Source organism: Psammomys obesus, unplaced genomic scaffold, assembly GCF_907164565.1.
Source record: "Psammomys obesus unplaced genomic scaffold, mPsaObe1.curated_primary_1811, whole genome shotgun sequence".
Lineage (NCBI taxonomy): Eukaryota > Metazoa > Chordata > Mammalia > Rodentia > Muridae > Psammomys > Psammomys obesus.
Window position 1 is genome coordinate 9999163 of NW_026596085.1, and position 6000 is coordinate 10005162.

General features: G+C 41.9%; 1 protein-coding gene across 1 annotated transcript in view; it reads left to right on the forward strand.

Moving 5' to 3' along the window:
- Cpne8 (copine 8) overlaps positions 1-6000 on the forward strand; it is a 176550-nt gene that overhangs the window by 136470 nt on the left and 34080 nt on the right. The window lies entirely within an intron of this gene.

A 6000-nucleotide genomic window follows, 5' to 3' on the forward strand; every position in this document is an offset into this window, starting at 1 on the left:
TAAAGGAGAATTCTCTTTGAAGTACAGGAGCTTCTGAAGAACAGATTGTAATCATGTGTTTGAAAGAACAGCTCAAGAGTTTCACTCTGGAGAGCAATTAGAAGTTGGGGAAGGGAGACTGAGAGGAAACAGAGGCTCACCAAGGGCAGGTGGCCGAAGCAGGCAGAAAATGTGTCCTGATGTGCTTACGTTGCCACGCAGACTGTGGGTTAGGGGGTCACAGGGTGTGCTGTTTTGAAGTCTTCTGCAGTAGTTCATCCCCCCCGTGGAATGCAGTGGTTGTAATTCGGTGCTTGACCCTGTACACTACTCAACAAATAGGGAGAGGATTAAAGAAAAACACATCTCCAGACACTGTAAAGAGAACTGTCTCTCTCTCCTGAGAGAAAGCATTAGTGTGAACCCTAAGGAGCCTGGGCTTCTCAGGAGTCTCTTCCGAAGCTTATAGAACTATTTATCAGACATAGGTCCTCAGTATTTGGCTACATTTATGAAGACTGGTATGTACTTCTTATATGAGGAAATGGTGGCAGGGGTAGCAAATAGTTTGGACCAGGATCTGTGCTCATAACTCCCTAGCTTGCTGTGATTTTGAGATTCTAGCTCTCTGATGGACAGCTCGATGTTTTTCTACCTAGGAAATTTTTCTTTCTATCACCTACTTCATTTCTTCATTTCCAATAGGACTTTTTTTTTTAAGTAGTTCTTGCATTTTGGACCAGGGGCTCGCTCATTTTTATTTGTTTGTTTTGATATAAATTATGATTTGTTTTTTGCTACGGGTTAGGAAGAAGGCAGTAATGTCTTGTGAAATTATACTTTGTAGCCTGTGTGCCGTGTTTAAAACACAACTCTACAGCAAAGCCCTGGCACTTAAGGCTTAGCTATCATCACAAAAGAGGGGATAGAAAGACTGTAAAAGCCAGAGGACCAGGAAGTCTGCTGTCTCCTACAAATGGCAGGGAACCTGTTCCCAGAATATCCTAACAATATGGCTCTTGCTTAAGGCAAGACCTGAATAGTGATAATATCAATAGAGATTATAACACAGGACAGGGAAATCTCCCAGGGTCTTATCCCATAGACAAAGAATTGCAAATGTCTAATGACTTCTGAGAGAGGGGGAAATGGCCTCTCCCAGGGATGAGCCTACTAATTGATTATTCAACACAAAGTTGTCAGGTCTGACATACACTCACAAGCCACACTAAAGAGATCCGTCAAGTTATAATTACACATTTACAAACATATACATGTAACAACAGTAATCAAAAAGAAGCTATCAATTTGAGAGTGAGAAGGGACGTGGGAAGATTGGAAGGAGGACAGGGAAGGGGGGAGTTGGTGTAATTATATTCCAATTAAGACAATTTAATTAAAAAAAAAACCAACCAGCATGCTCAGTTCTCAAAGTCCAGAAAAAGCAGAACATCTGTTAATGTTCGAAACTGTGTCTTTAGAGAATGACATCATCCCTCACTGGAAGTTACTTTTTCACATGTTAGGGGCAGTACTTAGGTGTGTTACAGACCATTTTTAGTGCTGTCTCAGGTTGATCTGGTTCAGTAGCTGAAGTGGAGACAAGGAAATCTAGCATGGGAGCTCAAATTCTGAGCAACAGCATTCGAGTGACTGGTAGAACCAGAGTCAGTGACAGGGATTCTAAAGAATGTAATAAACAGTAAGGACCTTTCAAGGGCGGTTACAAGAAAGGCACTATGCTCTTACGAGGAAGATGTTCAAAGGTGAAGTGACCTTCCCGGGGTATATTTGAATCTGCATTTGTACGAAAGTCTGTTCTCATCCAGCTGGTCATGATTAGTTATGAGAAGCCGGAATTCTCAATTTTATGTGTACGGAGAGGTGTTTTCCCTACATGCGTGTCTGTGCCTCACATGTAGGCTTGGTGCCCCCAGAGAACAGAGAGGACATTGGATTCCCTGGAACTGGAGTTACAATTGTAAGCTGCTATGAGGGCTCTGGGACCTGAATCTGGGTCCTCTCGAAGAGCCTTCAGTGCTCCTAGCTACTGTGTCATCTCGCCAGCCCCCAAAGCAAAGCAGGAGTTGTAAACATGAAGCTCTGTTGGGATCAGACAGTCTTCTGCTTGCCAATTAATAGTGGAATCTAGACGGCATGTTAGTAAATTTGGGGCAAAAGCATGATCCTGAGCGGCATTACCCCCACCCCCCGGCACCCAGCTGGAGGCGGGTGGGTCTAGATTCCAAGGGCCATAGAATGTGAATCTATGTTTATCAAAACTAGTTTAAACAGGGATGGGGGACTCCGCCTTCAGGATTCATAACGTTTAGTCTGTGCAACTGAATGGAATAAATGCGAACAGCCCCGAATGTGCCCATGTTCACGCGTGACAACTAGTTCACAGTAACAGCTATAAAAACCTGAGAGGTCACCACACCACGTTACATGAGGGCTCTCTTTAATTTGCCCACCGTGCCGGCAGACGTTTCCGGCATTCACAGCCTCAGAAAGGTGGCAAAATAAAATAGGGGTGCTTGTCAAGTGTTTGCCCTCATGGAGCTGGAGTGTGTGTGACGTTAATGCCAATGGGCACTCTTTGCCAGGCAATCTTGCTTTGTATTCCAGAGCAGGACCGCCGCATGCATTTCTTGAAATCTCACTTCCTCTTGTCTGTTTCTAAAACAAAACTACTGAGTGCAACCTTTCAAGGATTTATACACTAGCCTTGTGCGGCTGTTCCATCGGGAGTCATCTAGCATGAATTCACGCTCGATCCTTTGACTCTGGCATTAAACTCTAAGCACTAAGGAAGGACACAGACTGTAGTGAAGTTATTGATATTGTTTTACTTACTTGACAGGAAAAAACAATCACTTATCGGAGTCTTTAAGAAATCTGGCTTACGCCTAGTTTCCACCATCTTCTTTTAGGGAGTGGATTCATTAGTATTTTGTCAACATGAAGAGTGTGATCGTTGGCACACTCGGCCCACATCATAACACGTATACGTTTACTCAGTGGGAATGGATCCACTGACAAAGCGCTGGACAGTCCTTGTTGAATTAATAAAGCGATGTTGGAATGATAAGCCTGATGAGCCCAAAGCTAGTTTTGCCTTTGTTTCCAGGTCTTTCTCTTAAATCCCACAAGCTCTTGCAAATTGGAAGACGATTGTTGAGCTTTAGGGTATTTTTTGTTTTGTTTTGCTGTTGTTTTTAAGATAATAGCAGGCATCACCTCACTATCAACAGGCAACTTGCGTGGTCAGACATAATGTCTACTTTCTGATCTGAACACGCAGAAGAAGCAAAGCAAATAGTGGAAGGGAGTCCATGGAAAATAAGAATTAGCCAGATCTCATCATCAGTCAGCTGATCAATATACATCAACAATTCCTTCCGTGTCCCTGCTACTTCGGATTCGCAAATTGCCCTATTTCCCACTTAGTGCTAAGTGCATCCGTCCTTTAAACTCTGTCTCAGGGGATCCTGGGCCTATGAGGTCCTCTGTGGGCTAACTAACTGGCCAGTAAGTTATTTAGCTCTCCCTCTTTCTCCCTCATTCCCTCACTCTCTCTCTAACTCACCCTCCAGGTGTCTTTCTCCTCTCTTTTTTCTTTTTAGTCTTTCTCTTTAAAAAAAAAATGATTAGTTTTGTATAGAATCTGCTCTGTGTTTGGGTAAGTGACTTTAGTTCTAAATATTTCTTCTTTCTGTCTTTATTACCCCATGCCACATACTCCACAAAAGTAGTCACAGCTTTTCTTTGTAGCTTTGATAGAGGCAACTGCTTTGAAAGGAACTTTGTTGCTACTGCTGTTGCAGTTTCTGTCCCAAGAGTAACTTAAGAATCTTTCATGTGATGTATCTTCTGTTACCATGAAGAAAAAACTAGAAACAACCATAGAATTGAGCTACTCATGAATGTGTAAAGTACCGAGAGGTTCCAATGTGCAGAGGCTGTTGGAGGGCTGGTGATATGGCTCGTGGCAAAGTGTTTGCTGTCTGAGCAGGGGAACTGGAGTTCAGGTCTCCAGCAGCCCCATTAAAAAGCCGGGGATGGCAGCAAACTCTGTAACCCCAACAATGGGGGACTGAGACAGTGGATCTGGGGAATTTCTGGCCTCTGATATAGCTACCATGGTGAGCTGCAAGTTCAGTCAGGGAATTCATCTCAGAAAATCCATCTCAGAGGACAATGAATGAACACATGCATACATATCAACATACATATCAACCACACATATAGGAATGAGTGAACACACACACTCAAACTCACACACATAGAAAAATGAAAAATGAAACAGGGGAAGAGACAGAGGGAGAGCATGTGGGGGGGGGTGGAGATCAGCAGAAGGTGTCTGTTTCTAAAATCTAGGGAAAGTTAATCCAAAATGTCAAATTCTAATTTGGTATTAAAAATATGCTAAAATGATGTGTTCTCAAAGCTCTGGGTCACTTATTTATTTATTTATTTATTTCTATGTGTATAATTTTCTGTCTGCATGTAGAACACCAGATCTCATTATAGATGGTTGTGAGCCTCCATGTGGTTCTGGAAATTGAACTCAGGACCTCTGGAAGAACAGACAGTTCTCTTAACCTCTCAACCTTCCCTCCAGCCCCCACTCTGGGTCACTTTTTTATGCTTAATAAGTTTTCATTGGAATATATAACAAATATGCAGACTCTTCTGACATTAGTATTGATGGCATACCTGATAAAGGGCAAATTTACATTAAGCATATGGTAATGTCCTAGCACCTTTATTTTTAAGGACATCTGTTCTTAGAAACCTGTTAATTTACATTCTAATGCTAGCATTTGTTGTTGGTATAGAAAACTGTTGAGTTTTGTAAGCATAGTTTTCCTTATGTGTAAAATATATTAAAATATATAACTGATTGTGCTTTTCAAATTATTGTTGTTAACAAATATAGCCTATAAGGCTATGCATCATAATGTATATATTTAATGTGTACGCTATTTTCATAGAATATCTTCTATGTAAATAGTATTTCCCATATCTCTTTCTGTTATAGTGCTATTATTGTGAGCCTGTCCTGCAAGGGCATTAAAATTTGTCCAAGGTCACAAGTGAGTTGCTGAGAGTCAGGTCTAGTTGTTTCAGACTCAGCCTTGCCCTGTCTGTGTCACCTTGTCACCCTGTATTACAGTCATCTGCCATGTCACATCAGTGGGCTGGAGGTGGTGGTTCTTTTCAGCCCCTCAAAGGTAGTCAGCTACCTAGAATGCTCTCCCAAATACCTCACTCCATTGCTTCTCTGAAAGTTGTGCTCATTTTGATTCACACTGATCAGAATGAGGCTCCCAGTGAGCCTGTATTCTTAGCCTCTAAACCTGATTTCTACTCTGAGTAAAATGCTACTGTGTAGCTATAAAAGGAATCGGCACTGACTTTGTTATATCAAAATGGGAAAAGTTGACCATTCCTTAGGGAGGGAGAGTGAATCTGACTCAATTGCAGAATTGTATGTGGGATTTTTGAGCCTGAACTTGAAGGAGGAAAGGACGGCTCATTAGTAGAGGGGCCTGATGTTCTAGAGTCAGAGACCACTCATCCGTCAGTCCCATCCCTGCCGGAATGGATGCTGTGGTATGCGTCATCATCATCACCGTCATCAGTACCCCATAGTCCCAGACTTTGAAGTTCAGTTTGTTAAGAGTATTATTATTATCTTTCACACAAAAGCACCGTAGGTCTTTATGCTAAATATGTTGTTAAAGCACATGCATATTTTTCCTCTTAATGAAGTGCTATTTAAATAACACAAGAAAGAAAGGGAGGTTCACAGATAGGGTCACATGTCACTGTAGTTATGACACTGCCATGTACTATGGCTTTGTCGTTGGAAAGAAAGGAATGGTATCATAAACAAAAATAGTCATAAGTGTTCCCCAAAGTGAAATGCCACCCTGTTAGTTTATAATAGAGCAAAAGAATTGCGGAAGGAAGGAAGGAAGGAAGGAAGGAAGGAAGGAAGGAAGGAAGGAAGGA